This window comes from Cyanistes caeruleus, chromosome 28 (assembly GCF_971803275.1).
Source record: "Cyanistes caeruleus chromosome 28, bCyaCae1.hap1.1, whole genome shotgun sequence".
Taxonomy (NCBI): Eukaryota; Metazoa; Chordata; class Aves; order Passeriformes; family Paridae; genus Cyanistes; species Cyanistes caeruleus.
In genome coordinates, this window is record NC_141728.1 from 1,429,359 (window position 1) to 1,450,225 (window position 20,867).

General features: G+C 49.3%; 1 long non-coding RNA gene across 1 annotated transcript in view; it reads right to left on the reverse strand.

Moving 5' to 3' along the window:
• LOC147649008 (uncharacterized) overlaps positions 1–20,867 on the reverse strand; it is a 769,650-nt gene that overhangs the window by 175,463 nt on the left and 573,320 nt on the right. The gene's annotated exons all lie outside the window — the stretch shown is intronic.

The following is a 20,867-nucleotide window of genomic DNA, read 5'->3' on the forward strand; positions in this document are numbered from 1 at the left end:
TTTGTCTTATGTCTAGATTTTCTTTGGCCAGTCCAGACCAGCTGCACTGTGACACTACTGCAACAATTCACCCTTTTCCATTCAATTCAAAAAATAGAAATTGCTCTCAGTTGTTTTATCTGCAAGGGCCCTTTGCAGACATGGTAACAGGTACAGCATAGGTTTCATTTGAAGTTTTTGAATTAATTTTGAAGTGCGGAATAAAAGGAACCCTATAACTCGCAGAGTAGTTATAAGAGCAGGTATGAATTTATTCAGTGCTGAGGTGCATGGGGATATCTCCTCCAAAAGCATGCACACCTTTTTGATTGGGTTTTCCCTTTTTATCCTTTACAGACTAGATTTACACGATACGCCTAATACATATTAATTTCCTAACCCCGCCTGTCTTCACTTCTTATTACAATTAGCCCCGTTTCCCTTTCAGTCCTTTGGCCGCTTATTGGGACTTCAAATCCGTTTCTTCCGGCTTAGGGTCCGAGGAATCTCCTTTATCTTGTGGTGCCTTTGTCTTTGCATCTTGTTTGTGTATTCCAGCTCCTTATCTCATCTTGCAGTCTGGCTCTTTCTCCTGTTCTTGTGGATTAGGGTGTCAGGGTATGGTTTTTGTCAGACACTCCTTTTAGTCAAGCATTTCTTTCTAATTCTTAATTTCTCTGTTTCACAGGTGAGAAATTTGGACCCAAAAAGTGGAATTAAAAGGAGAAAAAATAGGTATTTGAGTGCCCAGATGGGAAATTTGGACCCAGAAGTGGAAATTTGGTGTTAAAAGGGAGAAATTTGGCCTACAAAATAGGAATTTGGGTGCCCAAATGGGAAGTTTGGACCAAAACAGGGGAATTTGGGAAGTTTAGACCCATAAGGGGGAGTTTCGGCGCTGAAAGGCAGAATTTGGGCCAAAAAAAGGTTGACTGGAAGCTCCCGGAGTGGCCCGGCTGGCTCAGGGATGAGGTTTCTCTTCATTCTGGTTTCCAGCCAGCAGATGTTTGTGGGGTTCACTGATTTTCTTCAGGAATTCCAGTCTTATCAAGCGAGTAAAGAAATCAGGGGGAGACTCTCTCCCTGTGTCATGAGGTGACTTTACCTTTAAGGTGGTTGTGAGAGCTAAGGAAGCTGAAGTTGCTGGGGACTGAAAGGAGTCTCTTCTCCTGACCAATTATTGGTCATTACTGGGAATTGACAGCAATTTTAACCATTGAAAAGGGAGATCAACTTGTGAACCCTACCTTAAGATGTAAAGTCAGGGCACTTTAGTTCTCTTTGTTTCCTGGCTGTGGAGGGTGGCAGAGCTCCAGGCCTCCCGTTCCCTGCCCAGGCCATGCGGCCGGGTGGGGATGGGGCCGGGCCTGCTGCGGCTCCCGGCCGGGAGATGGGGGGGCCTGGGGAAGGTTTTCCTCGGGCCTGGGCCAGGCCGGGCCGATCTCTGGCTCGGCTGCAGGTTTTGCTGTAACTAAATTCACTAGAAACTGCCGAGTGAAGAAAGAAAGGGGCTCTGAACCTGCAGCAAGCAGAGACAGCCACACTCTCCAGAGCAGCTATGAGGAACCTTCCATCACAGACAGCTCCAGCTCCTGTTCGGCAGAGATCTCCGAACCATTTACAAAAGCCTGGGCAAGATTTTAACTCTTTCATTACCCAGATGAGACTTGCAGATTAATCTTTTTATCCAGAGAGAGAAAAAGAGAGTCATCAACATGAAAAGAGACTTTATAAACTACCAGTGACAGGAAAGAAAAGAAGCTTCAAGAAAGGTAGAGAATTAAGAAGATGCTTTAATTAAGCTGAAATATCTTTCTGTTAAAACTATGGAGATGGACAATGAAGTCCTGAAAAGAACTCCTTTAATTCATGATACAGTATCTAGGGAGGAATAAAGTGTTCAAAGTGTAAATTTGAGTAAAAAGTAGAGTAATTATGGTATAGTGAAGTGCTGGGAGATTTGAAGCCTTGAGAGGCAATGAGAAAACTGTTTCTGGTGAAGCTCACAGGAATAGATGAAGAAGATTTTTTGCCTTTGAATAACTTATCCTTAAAAATGTTATCGCTAGACTCATGGCCCATACACACTTCAGAGAGATGTGAAAATGGGAGGAGTCAACTCTAATAATAGCAGCTCTGGGCAGCTAACATTAGGGCAATGGAAAACTATAACAAAAATAGTTTTCTTGTGAGAAACTCCATAAATTAACAGGAAGAAACTTCTGTTTCTCTATAAAGACTGGTGAAGAGACTGTAGCAAGAATTGGGACTGTTTTAACCATCAAAGTTCCAGAGTTTTTTGTCTCTATTGTCATGTGAACAACGGAAATAGTAGGTAGATAGGGGATGGAAAGGTTTTTCTGGAAGTTTATTCTGGTGTTCTTATTATTGTAGTTTGTCAATAAACTTTCTTTTTTTTCCCGTTTAAGTTGTATGCCTGTTTTGCTCTTGTTCTAATCCATATCTCACAGCAAGAAATAAGTAATTTTCTTAGTTATTGGTTTAAAACCACGACAGGCCCAAAGCACCAAGGATCCATTGTGACTCCACGGAGTGTCATGGAACCGTGGAGACCATTGTGACACTGCAGGGCCTCATGGAACCATTCTGACACCAAGCTGGCTGGGAGTGTGGATGTGCTGGAGGGCAGGAGGGCTCTGCACAGGGAGCTGGACAGGCTGGATGCAGGGCCCAAAGCCAACAAGGTGAGGTTGAACAAGACCAAGTGCCGGCTCCTGCACTTTGGCCACAACAAGGCCTGCAGTGCTCCAGGCTGGGGCCAGAGTGGCTGGACAGCGGCCAGGCAGAAAGGGAGCTGGGCCACTGATGGACAGCAGGCTGGACATGAGGCAGCAGTGTGCCCAGGTGGCCAAGAAGGCCAATGGCCCCTGGCCTGCATCAGGAATGGGGTGGCCAGCAGGAGCAGGGCAGGGATTCTTCCCCTGTGCTGGGCACTGCTGAGGCCACACCTCGAGTGCTGTGTCCAGTGCTGGGCCCCCAATTGAGGAAGGCCATGGAGGGGCTGGAGCGTGTCCAGAGAAGGGCAACAAGGCTGCTGAGGGGTCTGGAGCACAAGTCCTGTCAGGAGTGGCTGAGAGTGGTGGGTTTTAGCTCTTGATAAAATCACCAGAGTACTTCCTTCTTTCTTGCTGTGAGATATGGATTAGGAGAAGGGCAAAACAGGCTTAAAATTTAAAAGGAATAAAGAAACTTAATGAACAAGACTACAAGAAGAAAAAACAAGAATAAAATCTACAGAAACCTTTCCTCCCCCTACCCAACTTTTCCTTTCCCAAGTGACACGGCAGAGTCAAAACCTGGGATGTTAAAGCAGTGCCAACTATACAATAGTCTTTTCATCAGTCTGTGCAGGGAGAGGAGTTTTCTCTTGTCATGCCATGGAGAGTTCTCCACAAAAAACAGTTTTCTTGTGGCTTTTCATTTCTACAAATGGCAGTCACCCGGGCACAAACTCTGCCCTTTCCTCCCATTTTCACACCACTCAGAGGAGATGTCCCCCCGAGCATCCGGCCACATCAAGAATGCTGCTTCTCAATGCTGCATTGGTGCTGAGCAGTTTTGATTTTAGGGAATTTTGGGCACACTCCCAGTGCCAAGGAAAGCTGTGTCTCCTGCTGTTCACAGACAGAGAAGGGCTGCTGGGAGATGTGGTGGTCAGAGGCTGCCTGGGGTACAGTGACCATGGAATAATCGAGTTTTCAATATTCTGGGACAGAAGGAGGGGCAGCAACAAAACTTCTACACTGGAATTATGGAGGGCAGACTTTGACCAATTCAGGATGCAGATTTGGGGAGAACTGAATCAGGTACTGATTTTTTTAAAGGAAACAGCCCTTAAAAACAAAGAAGTCCAGGAAGGATGGACACATTTCCAGAATAAACGTCTCAATGGATCAGGAACAGCCTATCCCTGTGTGTCAAACAGTGAGGTAGTGAGGAAAATGCCTGGCCTGGCTGGTCAGGGAGCTTTTTCCAGGAACTCAGGAAAAGATGAGAGTCCATCACCTTTGGACAGAACGACAGGCAACTCAGGAAATATTTAAGGATGTCGTTAGGTGCTGCAGAAAGAAAAGTAGAGCGGTGAAAGCTCAATTAGAGCTTAATCTTGCTGCTTCTGTGAAGGATAATAAATATGTTTTTATAAATACGTGAATGGCAAAAGGAGAGGTAAGGACAACCTCCATTCCTTATTGGGGCGATGAGGTTATCAAAGATGAGTAACAGGCTGAGAGACTTAAGCCCTTCTTTGCCTCACTTTTCAACAATAAGACAGGTTGCCCTCAGGACAAGTGTTCTCCTGAGTTGGTAGATGGCACAGAGAGCAGAACAGACCCCCTGTAATCCAGGAGGAAGCAGCTGGGGACCTGCTGAGCCACTCAGATGCTCATAGGTGTCTGTGATACCAGATGGGATCCATGCTAAGTGGATGAGGGAGCTGGTGGATGAGCTCCCCATGATGGTCTCCATCATTTACCATCAGTCCTGGCTGACCAGGGAAGCCCCAGAGGACTGGATTAGCCAGAGTGACCCCATCCCCAAGAAGGGCTGGAAGGAGGATCTGGGCAACTCCAGTCCTGTCAGCCTGAGCTCGGTGCCTGGTGAGATTTTGGAACAGATCACCCTGAGTGCTATCACACGGCACCTCCAGGATGGCCGAGGGGTCAGAGCAGCCAGCGTGGATTTCAGTATCTGCATTGATGGTCTGGCTGGTCTGGATGGAGGTCTGCTTGGCCAGCTCATAGCCAGCACCTCCAGCTCAGCAGGCCTTGATGTCTGCATGGCGGACAGAGGTGTCTTGGACTGTTGCAGGATGCACAGGGTTCCTTTGCTTTTGGTCCAGTGGGTGAGGGAATGAATGCTCTTCTTGTGGGGAGGTCTAGTACCACTGCTCAGGGCATCACTGAGCACCTAGGAATCATTGATTCAGACATTACGGGGTGGATTTATGCCATGGTTACCATGCTCACCCCCCCCAACACTGCAGGGCCCAAAGCACCAAGGATCCACTGTGACTCCACGGAGTGTCATGGAACCGTGGAGACCATTGTGACACTGCAGGGCCTCATGGAACCATTCTGACACCAAGCTGGCTGGGAGTGTGGATGTGCTGGAGGGCAGGAGGGCTCTGCACAGGGAGCTGGACAGGCTGGATGCAGGGCCCAAAGCCAACAAGGTGAGGTTGAACAAGACCAAGTGCCGGCTCCTGCACTTTGGCCACAACAAGGCCTGCAGTGCTCCAGGCTGGGGACAGAGTGGCTGGACAGCGGCCAGGCAGAAAGGGAGCTGGGGCACTGATGGACAGCAGGCTGGCCATGAGGCAGCAGTGTGCCCAGGTGGCCAAGAAGGCCAATGGCCCCTGGCCTGCATCAGGAATGGTGTGGCCAGCAGGAGCAGGGCAGGGATTCTTCCCCTGTGCTGGGCACTGCTGAGGCCACACCTCGAGTGCTGTGTCCAGTCCTGGGCCCCCAATTGAGGAAGGCCATGGAGGGGCTGGAGCGTGTCCAGAGAAGGGCAACAAGGCTGCTGAGGGGTCTGGAGCAAAAGTCCTGTCAGGAGTGGCTGAGGGTGGTGGGTTTTAGCTCTTGCTAAAATCACCAGAGTACTTCCTTCTTTCTAGCGGTGAGATATGGATTGGGAGAAGGACAAAACAGGCTTAAAACTTAAAAGGAATAAAGAAACTTTATGGTCAGATCTACAGGAATAAGAAACAAGCATAAAAGCTTTAGAAACCTTTCCTGCCCCCCCACCCAACTTTTCCTTTCCCAAGTGACAAGGCAGAGACAAAACCTGGGATGTTAAAGCAGTGCCAGCTATACAATTGTCTGATCATCAGTCTGTGCAGGGAGAGGAGTTTTCTCTTGTCATGCCATGGAGAGTTCTCCACAAGAAGTAGTTTCCTTGTGGCTTTTCATTTCTACACATGTCAGTCACCCGGGCACGAACTCTGCCCTCTCCTCCCATTTTCACACCACTCAGACGTGTGTTCATGGGCCATGAGCTAATGGGTATATTTAAAGGATGAGTTATTCAAAGGCAGAAGTCCTCTTCATCTCTGAGAATAGAGGTTTTCTTCTTCTCTCCCTGAGGGAAAAGGGTCTTCATCAGCTCTCATCTCCCTCTCTCTCTGTTCAAGCTCTCATGGGATCACAGCTACTCCACATCTGCTTGGCTTCATCAGTGGATATCTTTGCCCAGATCTACAGCTTGAATACTTCAATCCCCCAATACTCTTTCATTAATTAAAGGTGTTATTTTTCAGAACATTATTATTCATCTCCATGATCCTACCAAAAGACTATTTCAGCTTATTAGAGCATCTCCCCATTCTCTTTCCATCTGAGGCTTGATTCCTTCTTTTACTGACCTTGATGTTTCACGTTGTCTTTTTCCGTGTCACTTGGTTCTTTTCTTTTCCTGGAGAGATGATTAAAGTCTGCAGGTCTCCTGTGTGTAGTGCAAGGGTTAAATGTGTCCCAAGCCATGGCAGGCAGTGGTGGTGTGGGATTTCAGGTGTGGCTGGTGCCAGCTCTCAGGAGCTGTCTGTGCGGGCCGGGGGGCAGGGGGGGTGTTGGCGAGTGTCATCAGCCGTGGCCTGGCCCAGCCTGGGGGCCGGGGGCTCCCCTGGGAAGGGCTTTGGCCACCCCGCTGGAACGGGACCCGGAGGGCTTCCCGGGAAAGCCAGCACCGCAGCAGAGCCTGGCCTGGCCTGGGGGGGATCCCGCAGTCTCCATCTCCCCCCGGGAGCAGCTGGGCTCCGGCCCAGGCCCCCCCAGGCCGCACAGGCCACGGGGGAGCGGGGCCAGCCACACCACAGCTCTGCTGCCTTTCAAGGCTGCAAAGAAAGAGACCAGTTCCTGGCCTTGGGTGTTTAAAAGGTGGCATTCACAAAGGTGAAGTTCCTTTTCAGTGGTGCAGAATGCTGTCAGTTGTCAGAACTGGCCAGCTCTTGGCTTGATCTCAAGCACAGAAGGAACTCCCCACAGCCTCTCTCAGAGGAATCACTGCTGTGGGTGTTTCTCTCTTCTTGCCCTAAATGCTAAACTACCACACCCTTTGACCATCACATAATTCTCATAACGCATAGGCATCGAGGCCTTATTTAAAACCAGAAGTGTTTCTCCAGTATCAAGCAAAAATTCTACTTTTCTTTATTTTTTTTCCCAGTTTCATTTTTATAATCAGGGGGTCTGTTGAGGTGGACCTTTCAGGTCCCCTTCAGTCTTCTTGTGGATGTGCGACTGCAACCACCCCTCCTTTCCCTTCTTTCTTTTGGCCATCTCACTTCCACTTTGGACACTCATTTTTCCAGTGACCAAATTCTCCACAGTACACACATTGGTCTCTACCCAGTCGAGACGGGCCTCGTTTGGGTGGTCCTTGTCCATCCCTTCCTTTCCCTTTTCCTTCCTCCTGTACCACTGCTACTAGCTTCTTCATTTCTTGCTTATATCCCTCTTCTCAATTGCTGAAAACTCTCCATGCCTCTTCCAATAAGGCTTCTAAGTTTCACCCATCTGCCCCCAAAGCTTTTGGAGTTTACCCCTCATGTCCCCCATGGATTGTTCCAGAAATAGATGAACTAGCTGCTGTATTCCTACTTCAGAGCCTGGCTCCAGTGGTGTGTGTCTGTGCATCACGTCCTTCCAAGGATCTGGGAATTCCCAGGGAGATTCCCAGGGACCTTGTTTGATTGCATATAAGGCTGCCCAGTTCATGGTTTTAGGTCCAGCCCTCTCCACTCCCTTCACTCTCCACTCCTGGCAGCTTTCTGACTTTCTCCTTGCACTCGACTGATTTGGATCCCATTGTGGGTCCTGGAGAGGAAAGTATTCTTTTCCATCCATTTGTAATGTTTTCTAATGGTCCTTTGCCAGGTCCCCTGCTGGTTTTAGAACCAATTGTTTCTCCGTTATGGTTAATGCATCTAATAACAATTGTGTGTCCCTTCAATCTGGGTTATGTTGTTTGACTATATATCGTAAACATTTGGCAGTGTTTACTGCGTCACTTTGATAATTCTTTGTGACCTTTTCTCAGGCCTCTGTGTCTAGAGGAGAAAAGGGCTCCTTAACTACCATTGTCCCTTCTGGTGCTATTGCTTCCCACAAGGGTGCCTGTAGTCCCTGCTTTCTGCTCCGGGATGCAATCGGGCTACCTGGGGGTGTTGGGGCTGATGCCCCCTTAAAGCTGTCGGGAGGAGGTGGAGGGGAAATGGAGCTTGCAGGTGTGGAGGGGGCAGAGGGGCAAATGGAGCTTCCAAGTGCACCTCTTCCTCCTGCTGCCTCCTAAAGGGAGGGCTGATTAAATGAGTACAGTTCTGTTCTTGCTGGGCTGCTGCTGGATAGGCCTTACTCAGCCTGATGCACCTCTGGCCGAGGCTGCAGCTCCAACAGCACCGTTTGAGCTTCCCTTTGTTGGCCTGATTTTCTTTCTCAAGGGCCAACACCAAAGGACTAGAGGGGGCTTTGATCCCACAGTCCCTCTGCCATTCAGGATTATTCCAGAGGGAGAAAAACATATCACAACCCAAAAGCTCATCCCACTTCCCCTGGTGTCTAAGGAAAAGCCTTAACTGCTATAGATGTGCAAAATGCTCATGGTGAGAGACTTGTGCAGGGTCAAGCTGTTCAGGTATAAGGAATTTATTATTTGGGTAGAGGGAGGAAGAGACCTGTTTCTGCTGCCAGCCTCGGCATACATGTGTTCAGGGAGGGAGAGAGAGACTGGAGAGGGGAGAGCAAGAGCTAGGGTGTCCTAGGTTAGGGAAAATTTGGGAGAAAAACTCTAAATGGGTGTTTCCCTAGGGAAAAAAATTCAAATGACCCCTCCCCCCGCAACTGATCCGGGAAGGGAAAAAATTTTCTTGTATTTTCTAGTATCATAAAGTCACCTCAGGACTTTCCACCCCTTATTTTTGTATCGTTAACTTATTATCAAAATTAATATATATATTTTAACTCTACAACACATACATTATATACAGACAAGGGCATTCATTTATGATTCTTATTCAACAATCAGATCTCCTGGAGGTACACATTGTGTTATTCCATCTTTCTGCATTATCCACTATGTGCAACTCAGTCTCTGAGCAAAGACAACTTCACGAATGGGTTTGTCTGCACTTGAAGTAGAATAGATCTAAACTGTCTTTCTTAATAAATCTTTGACATGTACCTCTTGGACTTTGTCTCCATCTACTATATGTAGGGGCTCAGATTGGGCTGGGCCTGCTCAGTTGGTAGAACCTCGGGTTTTAACTATCTATGTGGCCTTTGCTAGATGCTGCTCTTGATTTTTGAAAGACCTCTCACTCAACACTTTCAAGGTAGTCTTTAACAGTCCATTGTACCTCTCCACTTTCTCAGCAGCAGGTAGGGGATGTGGTACACCCACTCAATGCCATGTTCCCTAGCCCAGCTGTTTATAAGGCTGTTCTTGAAATGAGTCCCATTGTCTGACTCAATCCTCTCAGGGGTGCCATGCCTCCTAAGGACCTGCTTTTCAAGTCCCAGGATGGTGTTCCGGGCAGTGGCATGAGGCACAGGGTAGGTTTCCAACCATCCCATGGTGGCTTCTACCATTGTGAGCACGTAGCGCTTGCCTTGGCGGGTTTGGGGCAGTGTGATGTAGTCAATCTGCCAGGCCTCCCCATACTTGTATCTGGACCAACGCCCACCGTACCAGAGGGGCTTCAACTGCTTGGCCTGTTTGATCGTGGCACACGTCTCACAGTCATGGATAACCTGAGAAATGCTGTCCATGGTTAAATCCACCCCTCGGTCTCGTGCCCACTTATAGGTGGCATCTCTACCCTGATGACCTCAGGCATCATGGGCCCATCAGGCTAGGAACAATCCTCTCTTGTGTTGCCAATGTAAGTCTATTTTTGACACCTCTATCTTTTCAGCCTGATCCACCTGCTCATTGTTTCAGTGTTCTTCATTAGCCCAACTCCTGGGGACATGGGCATCTACATGACGGGCCCTCACAGATAGTTTCTTTACCCTAGGTAGCGATGTCTTGATTCATCAGCAGCCCAGATTGTCTTTCCTCTGTGCTGCTAATTGGCCTTTTTCTACTTTTCTAGCCATCCCCACGGAGCATTAGCTACTATTCATGAATCGGTGTAGAGGTAGAGCTTTGGCCACTTCTCTCTTTCAGCAATGTCCATGGCCAGTTGAACAGCTTTGAGTTCAGCAAGTTGGCTTGATCCACTTTCTCCTTCAGTGGCCTCTGCGACCTGTCGTGTGGGGCTCCATACGGCTGCTTTCCACTTCTGGTTCATCCCTACGATGTGACAGGAACCATCAGTGAACAGAGCATAGCGTGTTTCTTCTGCTGGCATCTGATTGTACAGTAGAGCTTCTTCAGCCCGTGTCACTTGTTCCTGCTCCTCTTCATCAGTAAGACCAAAGTTTTCACCTTCCGGCCAGTTTGTAATTATCTCCAAAATCCCAGGGCGATTTGGGTTTCCAATATGGGCGCGCTGCGTGATGAGGGTGATCCACTTGCTCCATGTGGCATTGGTGGCGTGGTGGATAGAGGGAACCTTTGCCTTGAACTTCCACCCCAGCACTGGCAGTCGGGGTGCCAGGAGGAGTTGTGCTTCTGTGCCAATCAATTCTGAGGTGGCTTGAACTCCTTCATAGGCAGCTAAGATTTCCTTCTCTGTGGGAGTGTAGTTGGCTTCAGACCCTCTGTAGCTTCGGCTCCAGAATCCCAGTGGTCGGCCTCGAGTCTCCCCAGGCACTTTCTGCCAAAGGCTCCAGAACAAGCCATTGTTCCCGGCTGCAGAGTAGAGCACGTTCTTCACATCTGGTCCTGTTCTGACTGGGCCAAGGGCTACTGCATGAGCGATCTCCTGCTTAATTTGGGCAAAGGCCCCAGTGAAAATCATTCTTTTTTCAAGTGACCAGGTAGAGAGGGCTCACGATCTGGCTGTACTCAGGAATGTGCATCCTCCAAAAACCTATGGCACCTAGGAAAGTTTGTGTTTCCTTCTTGCTGGCTGGTGGAGACATTGCAGTGATCTTATTGATGACATCAGTAGGAATCTGACACCGTCCATCTTGCCACTTTACTCCTGAATCTCTCGAGCAGGTCCCTTAACTTTGTTCTTCTTGATGGCAAAACCAGCTTCCAGAGGATCTGGATGATTTTATCTCCTTTCTCAAACACTTCTGCTGCTGTGTCCCTCCACACAATGATGTCATCAATGTACTGCAGATGTTCTGGAGCCTCACCCTTTTCCAGGGCAGCCTGGATCAGTCCATGGCAGATGGTGGGGCTGTGCTTCCACCCCTGGGCCAGTCGGTTCCAGGTGTACTGCACTCCCCTCCACGTGAAGGCAAACTGAGGCCTGCATTCTGCAGCCAGGGGAATGGAGAAAAATGCATTGGCAATGTCAATAGTGGCGTAGCACTTCGCTGCCTTGGACTCCAGCTCGTACTGGAGCTCCAGCATGTCCGGCACGGCAGCGCTCAGCGGTGGAGTCACTTCATTCAATGCACGATAGTCCACAGTCAATCTCCATTCTCTGTCAGACTTGTGCACAGGCCAGATGGGGCTGTTGAAGGGTGAGTGGGTTTTGCTGACCACCCCTTGGCTCTCCAGCTCTCGGATCATCTTGTGGATGGGGATCACAGCATCTCAATTTGTCCTATACTGCTGGTGGTGCATCGTTGAGGTGGCAATTGGTACTCGCTGTTCTTCCACCTTCAGGAGTCCTGCTGCAGATGGGTTCTCTGACAGTCCAGGCAAGGTGTTCAATTGCTTGATGTCCTCTGTCTCTACAGCTGCTATCCCAAATGCCCACCTGAGTCCCTTTGGGTCCTTAAAATACCCGCTTTGGAGGAAGTCTTTGCCCAAAATGCATGGGGCCTCTGGGCCTGTCACAATGGGGTGTTTCTTCCACTCATTTCCAGTCAGGCTCACATCAGCTTCCACTAAAGTCAAGTCCTGTGATCCCCCTGTCACACCAGCAATAGAAACAGATTCTGCCCCCACATGTCTTGATGGGATTAGCGTGCACTGCGCACCAGTGTCCACCAAGGCCTCATATTTTCATGGTTCTGATGTGCCAGGCCAACGAATCCACACAGTCCAAAAAACACGGTTTTCTCTAGCCTCTACCTGGCTAGAGGCAGGGCCCCTCTAAGCCTGGTTATCCTTCTTTCCTTGGGTATGTGTCTTGGAGGCTCCTTCAAGGGAATCAGACATGTCATCATCATCATACTTGGCAGTTTGACTACAGGCTACTGGAGCTGCTTTCTTTTTGTTGGAGTATCCCCTCTGAGTCTTGCTGTCTTCCAATTCAAACATCTGTTTTGCCAGAGCACCAGTAGATTTTCCATCCCATCTTTTCATGTTTTCTCCACAGTCACGCAGGAAGAACCACAGCTCAGCTCGTAGCTTTTTCTCCCTATCTGGAGAACTTCTGCGTTGAGTACCAGGGCTCCTGGTCTGTACTGCTGAGACTGGAAGAAGGTCCTCCCTGAGTTTCTTGAATTTCTCCTCCATTTTGTCTTGGAAGTTTTGCACACCTGTTCCCACAGCTGCAATTGTTGCCTGTATGGGGCCACGCACGGTATCTGCATATGCTCAGAGCTTCTTCACCATATCCAGCACGGTCTCCTCCCTGTCATCCCACTTCATTGTTGCTAAAGCAGAAGCGTATTCTTGTGGCCCAAGTCGAGCAAGTTTTTGCCACATCACAGATGTACATGGCACCAAGTCTGGATTTCTAGTACCTAAGTCACCCACGAAGACAATCTCTACTATTGCCATTTCTCTCAAGTGCTGAATCCCTTGTTCTATGGTCTTCCAATGAGTTTGCTGTATATAGAGATCGTCTGCACACAGATATCTTTGTGCCACACTTCTCAGGACCCGTTCCAGAGACTCTAAGGGTCAGCCCCCCTCATCATTCCTTGGTCGATAACCGGATCGTTGACGGGGACCCCAGATGCCTCGCTTCAGTGCCATCCAGAACTGTAGCCTCACCTGCAGCATCCCACAGACGGACTAACCAACTAATTATAGACTCATCAGGTCATCCAGTGTAGTCCTTCCTCCGGCCACGAAGACCTTTCAGGGAAAAGGACTCATTATTAGCTTCTGATCTTGTGCCAGTTGCTTTGACTCTTGGTTTTGTGTCAGGAGGCATTGAGGGTCCTTCTCCTGCATCATCATCATCATCACCATCCACTGGTTGATGGGTTTTTTCTGTGCACTTTCCACTTCTTGTGCTAGTAGCAACATCCATGGGTTGAGGCTTGCTGTCTGGTTTAGCTACCAGCTTTGTAACTGGGAGGTTGGCTGCAGCCTGAGTAATTGGGGTAACTGTTGATTTATCTCCCTGTCCCCTTTCTCCTGTTTGCTGCCCTACAGTATCCAGCAATGTACGATAAGCATATGCCAGCTTACTGCAATGATCTTTTTTTCTTTGGAATCATCCTGACACTTCTCTTTCAGGTATTTCCCCACCTCAGCTGGATTCAGAATTTGTTCATGTGGAAAGTCCCAAACTACAGGGTCAGAAAATTCCTTCAGGATTTGGCCTATATCTTCCCATTCTCCACCCCAGTCAGGATTTTCCATGCTTGGTTCAGGGGTCTCATAAGTCTCTAGAAATCTCAGCCCTCATTCTAGAGAGGCTGAAGACTGTATAGAGGAAACTTACCAGATTAAATGCCAGAAAGATGGTCTTTTTAATATTCAGGGGAAACTGAACACTCTCCAATAGTGATGTAACCGATTCAGAGGAGAAGAAGGAAAGGAAAGGTTGAAAAGCCTCATTCCCTGCTCCTCCTCTAACAAACTGGGTGCATAACCATACCCATGAATCCTTTATATTTGGAACAGACTCTAGCACCTGAATAAACTTCTTGGAAATCATAATCACTAGGCCCAGACTAATAGCTATTCTAATCCGTGCCCCTCTACTGTAAAAGCTATGTGTTAGGGACAATACCGGGGCTAGTTGTGGATAAGAAAATAAACCAAGGGTCCATAAAGGTATTAAAACCTCAAAAAAGCCTAGTGACCAGAAACACATGAAGGCCTGCACCCCAAAAGACATTATTAATTCAAGCAGCATGGCTGGATGGCTGGGGACTGCTTTATCTTATCCCAGTACAAAGTAATTGCCACTTCAATACAATCAGTACAGGGTTTTTCCACTCTCTTGTGCCACGCGCTGGGCGCCAGTGAATGTATTTGTCCTGGTTTAAGGGCAAATTTGGGAGAAAACCCCAGTGGGGCTCCCCCCGGGAAGCAAACCCACGTGGCCCTTTTCTCCCACCCCCCAACCGGTTCGGGAAGAGATTTCTCTGAGAGAAGTGGAAAAAACCTGTTTATTTCACAGGCACAGCACTACCCAGCACAAAAATGAATGATATCAAATTACAAAACCTCTCGCCCTTCAGAAGAAATGACGAACTTCAGAGGGTCTCTTTCCTGGGGGTGTTCGCTCTGTTATCAGTCCCTCTGGCGCTGGAAAATGCCGCTGCCCAGGCTGGGCTCCCGGTAGTCCACGGGTGCAAGCTCCCGGTGCTCCCCCGAGTCCCCAGTCCAGAGCAGATTCGATTCATTTCAGAAAAAGGAAAGAAAACAGTCCAGGAAGACCTCTCTGCTCCGGCTAGTTGGAAAGCCAAGGCGATCTGTGTCTTGTTGTCTGTCTGTGCTGTAGTCAAAACTCCCGATGCGGGGGCAGCAAGTACAGTCTCTGATAACAGACTCGGTGCTTCTTTTCCACTCACTTTTTCTCTTAGATGATATTCTAAAAATACAAAACCTGTGTCTGGGTTAGGTGGATGAATGGGGATCCAATTTAACATCATAATCAACCCAGGACAGGGGGCTTTGATCCCACAGTCCCTCTGCCATTCAGGGTTATTCCAGAGGGAAAAAAACATATCACAGCCCCAAAGCTCATCCCATTTCTCCTGGTGTCTAAGGAAAAGCATGAACTGCAGCAGGGTGTTGTACTCTGCTGTGCTACTGGGGGCCACCTTGCACCGTCATCCAGGCGATCCAACAGCCACCAGTGAGAACAATATTTTATTGAACTCTTTTTGTTCTCAGTGCCCCCAGGGCTTGTGATTCCTTTCCAATGTGCTAAGACACATCCCAGTGGGCTGGCTCTCAGTTCCTCTTTGCACTGTCCTGCCCCCATTAGCTTCTCCTTCTTGTCTTATCTCATTTCCACCTACATTTTTCCACCTAATTTCTCAGTCTTTTCCCACTCTTCTTTGTTCACAGCCCAAGTCTGAGGCACAAATTGGGTCCCTCACACACAGGCTTTAAGATCTCAGGCTCACGACCAACCTGTCCTCGCTCACACTGCGGGCACCCCCTCGGCTGTTGGGCAGAAGAGCAGTGCCAGCGTGGTGCACAAACCTTACACTGGAATAATACCCACGCAAAATGTTGTCCCTGTTGGGAGTGAAACACCCCAAGAGCACAAATACACACTATTGCTGGCATCCCTTCTGTCCCTTCTGGCATTTCCAGATCTTTTGGAGAGGGCTGTTCCCAATCCAAAGCTGTGATTTTTCTGGCAGAAGTTTGATAAACTCCCTCTAATAACACCCGCTCGTTCCCTCTGTCTGTCCAGTGGTGCCCTGGGTTTACAAACTCCCAAGGGTCCAGGCCAAACCTCTGGGGCAGAGGTAGTCCTTTAATTTGCCTTGCCAGACTTGGAGCGTTCTTTCAGCCCTTCCACTGCTTGTTATGACTAACAAGATTGAACAACCAGCGTATCCAACACAGAAAGTGAAGGAAAGTTACCAGTGTGCTGGGATTATAACTTTTGACACAAGAGAGCAGTATTGCTACAGAAATACACACAAATCAATAAAAGCTCTGCAAAAATGCACAAATGACTGCTGAAAATCCTACAGTGAAAGAGAGAAAAACCCAAAACTATACTCTTAAACATCATGCACTACACTTCTAATTGTTTTAACCAGGTCTCAGCCACTGTCTCAGTCAGTCACACAGAACCAAAAGTCTGGACATAACACATTCACCAAACAGCAGCATTAACACAGGGGTTCGTTCCAGCCACCCCCAGAATTGCCAGTGGCCAATCCCTTTGGTCAATGAACCCCCCTTTGCCGGCCCCAGCCGGTCCCCTCCTGCCGGCCGCGCAATCAGCCCAAGCGGTCCCTGCACCGCTCACTGACCCATGGTCACTTGCAAGCCCACCTTACCCCAGCAGGGACGAGGCTACGCGCAGGGACGTCTCCCTGCGGCTCAGCAGCAGCAGCCCTTTAGTCCAGACCCCCCGAGGCTGGATTATAATACAAACCCTTTGATCCACGGGCAGCAGGTTCCTCGTCTATCCCTGCGCTGAGCGCACCAGTTGAGGAGTACCCTGAGAAGATCCCGGGGCGCGCCTTGGGGAGTCCATCCCCCGTGTGCTCCCACAGGGGGATAGAGAGGACTCCTGCCTGGCTCCCCAAAACTGACACATGGAAAGACTCTAAAACTGCAGGAGTTTGAAAGTGGGTTTGATTATTTATTATTGACAGGTGCCCGGGCACACGGGGGATTGATCCTCCAAAGACGTGTGCAAACATCACAAGGCGTACATTCTCTATTTATCCCCCAAGGTATTACATATGCATAGGATTACACAATCCATCTCATGCATATTCATTTCTTGGCCCCTCCCATCCCCATTCCATATGGTAATGAGCTCCACACCCCTCTGGGCATGCGCAGTTCACTCTGGTGGTCACTGAGGGGTGTTCAGGGATGAAGGCTCTGAACTGTCCAAACCCCTGGGTCAGCTCTGTCCAGCTCAGGAGCCTGAGGGCCTCTTTCATCTCAGTGTTTTTTCTTTCCTAGGGGACTACATTAAAGTAGATGTTACAGCCACTATACAGAGAAGTAAATAATTCTGATTAAGATTTTTTTTGTTGAGTCATGATCCTAATTAATCACACTTACATGTATATAAATGCTTCTGCTTTGCTGTTCTTCTCGTTGAGGGACAAAGTTGTACAAAAGTTCAATTCCAACTGTATAATCCTTTACACAGAAATCCTTTATAAATCCTGGGCCTGGGACTGGGTCCAGCTACTCCCAGGCTCCTCTCACAGAAGGAGTTTAGAAATCCTGGAGGTCCTGGCTTGGGGGATCTTGGGGTGTAATTGGGGTGTTGGGGGTTCTTTCTGCACCTGGTGACCCAACAGCAGCTTCTCTAATAACCTTTGCCTGAAGCTCCCACTGTGCCCATGACAGGAGCCCCTGGCAGTGTCTGTGACATCCCGGCTCTTTGGCAGCCTGGGCACTGCTGGAATGTCACCCTGGAGCCCCTGGCAGTGTCGGTGACATCCCGGCTCTTTGGCAGCCTGGGCACTGCTGGGATGTCACCCTGGAGCCCCTGGCAGTGTCTGTGACATCCCGGCTCTTTGGCAGCCTGGGCACTGCTGGGATGTCACCCTGGAGCCCCTGGCAGTGTCGGTGACATCCCGGCTCTTTGGCAGCCTGGGCACTGCTGGGATGTCACCCTGGAGCCCCTGGCAGTGTCGGTGACATCCCGGCTCTTTGGCAGCCTGGGCACTGCTGGGATGTCACCCTGGAGCCCCTGGCAGTGTCGGTGACATCCCGGCTCTTTAGCAGCACAGGGATGTCACCACTGGACTCCTGTCGCTGCCTGTGACAAATTGGCTCCTTGGCAGCGTGGAGACACCTCTGTTGTCACCCTGGAGCCCTGGGACTGTCACCTCACGACCCTCAGGAAGATGAAGGAGCCCTGGGATGTCACCAAGGAGCCCCTGGGACTGCACGTGAGCTCACAGATCTTCAGCAGCCTGGAAAGCCTGGGATCTGTTCATTCCTGCTCTGCTGAGGATGGATCCTCAGCAACTTGGAGGGAGGTTCCCTGATGAGTTTTACTTCTCCAGAGGCTTGTTCAGTCTTCATCTCTTCACTCCAGGAATTCAGTCCCTAAAACTCATTAAGATTTCAAACCACTCCAACAAGACTAGCCCCTGTGAGTAATTTAATTTCATATCTTCAATTCTTCTGTAGTTAATTATACAGATTTTAGAAGTGTATTCAAAAAGAATATACTATATTTTTAAATAGTGCAGGGTTTTTTATCCTACTTAGTTTTGTTTTCCTGTTTATAGATTGATGTCAGCAATCTCCAGTTGATATTGATCCTGAGCACCTCGTAAATCACTCAGAATAGATCTGAAAATCAAGTCCCTTTGTTATCATTCAGGAACACATAATCACGGAATGATTATATGAAGGTGCTTTATTAAGAGCTCTGGGAGTCAGGGGTACACAGACCCAAATCTGACTCATCTTGGTTTTGAGCTGAACATGTTTTCATACTCTATCATTCTATAACTTATATATTAATTATTAAACTTACATTGTTCTATTGTATGCATTGATTTTACCCAAGCATGGATTTCTCATGATCCCCCCTCAAACCCCTAACATAGTTTCTCATGACTCTTTAAACAATAATTATATCTAATCACATCTATCAATTGTATCATTTACCATATACTGTTTACACAGGTGCAGTTTCACATGATCTCAGCAAGCACAAGGCCTAACATTTCCCAGGGCCTACTTTTAACACTCTTCCCAGGGCTTGCCAAGCCTAACTTTCTTCCTCACTCTCCTAATTTTCTATGATTTTAAAATCTTTTATTATCACTATTTATGGCTGACAATCCATCAGACTTTGTCCCTAAAGCCCCCCTCTCAGGGCTGGGGTCTCATCCCAGCCCTGGCCCCCAGAGCAGCTGAGGAATGGAGCCACATCCAGGGGTGTCCCCAGGGCTCAGGGCTGGGGCCAGCTCAGTTCAATCTCTTTATTGCTGCTCTGGCCCAGGGCACCCAGGGCCCCCTCAGGCAGCTGCCAGGGGAGCCCAAGCTGGCTGGGAGTGTGGCTGTGCTGGAGGGCAGGAAGCTCTGCAGAGGGATCTGGGCAGGCTGGAGCCATGGGCCCAGCACAATTGGATGAGGTTCAGCAAGGCCAAGGGCCGCGTCCTGCCCTGGCCTCACAACCAGCCCAAATCCCTGGCCGTGCCCTGGCCCTGATCCCCACAGCCTGGCCTGTTCCCTTCATCCCTGCATTGCCAGGGACTCTGTGGGACACGGCAGCTCTGCTGTGCCTATGGAGGGAGCTCCAAGTGCCACCACTGCACTGGGAACCACAACTCAGCGCCTTTGTGTCCTTTGGGGCTCAGCAACTGGGGACACTCAGAGGCACAGCAAGTTTCTCTTCATGGCCAACAGAAAACATGGAAACATGATACCATTTGAAAAGCATCAAAACTCTTCCCTCAGCAATGTGACACAACCCAGCAGCATCTGACGTGTCCACGATCCACCAGGGATATCCATACAGGAACATTTTTAGATAAAGACAAAGGGAATTGTAAGAGCCATAAACACAATTAAGATGTTTCATGATGAGTTATTTGAAGTTCTGAAAGAAAGACTGGGCAACTCCCTGAAGCTCCAAGTGTGAAGCCACTCAGTTGAGAGCCATTGGAATGCCCAGAGTGCAGCTAGAGGAGGAAGTCTGGGAGCAATGGGAAGGACACAGATGCAGCTGCTCTCGTTAAGAGATGTCCTTAGACACGGCCATTTAAACAGGAGAGGTGGAAACTCCTAAATGAAGAAGTACATGAAATAAGAGACAACAGAATATTGGTGACACAAATTGAGGGGAAAATCAGTATTCCTTTTCCTGACACTGTACAATTCCAGGATATTCCTGGTCTCTCCTGGTGGGAAAACTTTGACATTATTTAAAAGTACTCAACTGACCCAGCTGATGAGATGTGCACATGCACCTCACAAGCTGCAGGTGCCCTACAGCCCTGGAGGGCTCCTGTCCCATCTGCTCTGCTCCAGTCTCAAACAGGGACCAGCATCGTCCCAGGATCATCTGAGAGCTGAATGGGAAAGGATCTCAGCAAGTCTGGAGCCCAAGGTGTCAGCAAGAGGCCCAGAGCAGGTGGTTCAAGGCTTGATTTGGTGTGGATTGGCAAATGGCAAAGAACAGGGAGGGGGCAGCATGTCAGCACGTGGCTGAGGCCATGGGAACAAAGGTTTCCTGCTGTCGTGGCTGCTGTCCCCTCTTTCCCCTTGCCCCCATTGTCTTTTGTCTCTGGCCAGCCCCCGGTGAAGAGCCTGGCTCTGTGTTCTCCATCAGCTCCTGGGTGGCACTGCCAGGCTGGGATGAGGAGCCCCTGAGCCTTCCCTGCTGCGGGCTGGACAAGCCCAGCTCCCTCAGCCTCTCCTCACAGCCCAAGGGCTGCAGCCCCAGCTTGGAGGCCCTGGCGTGAGCCTGCTGCAGCTGCCAGACATCTTTCCTGCCCTGGGGAACCCAAGCCAGGCCCCAGGGACCGGGATCATGCATGTCCTTGATGTCCTGCTCACACAGCCCCGGCCCCTTGTCCCCGTGCCAGGCTCTGGGCTGGATCCTGTGCAACACCCTTAGGCTGTGGCTCCAGGAGCACCGGGGGGACAGCGGGGGACAGGGGACCCCACTGGGCATGGACAGTGTTGGACTTCTCTGGGGGGGTCAGTGTGAGGGGGGGCTGGGGCAGAGTGACCAACGCAGTGACCTCACACAGCCCCCTGTGATGTCACAGCCTGCTCTGTGACGTCACACAACTGGTCTATGATGTCACAAACCACTCTGTGATGTCACACAGCCACATTGTAATGTCACAGCCACCTCTGTGATGTCACAGCCTGCTCTGTGACGTCACACAACTGGTCTGTGATGTCACAAACCACTCTGTGATGTCACAAACCACTCTGGGATGTCACACAGCCACATTGTAATGTCACATGTTACATGTAATGTAATGGTT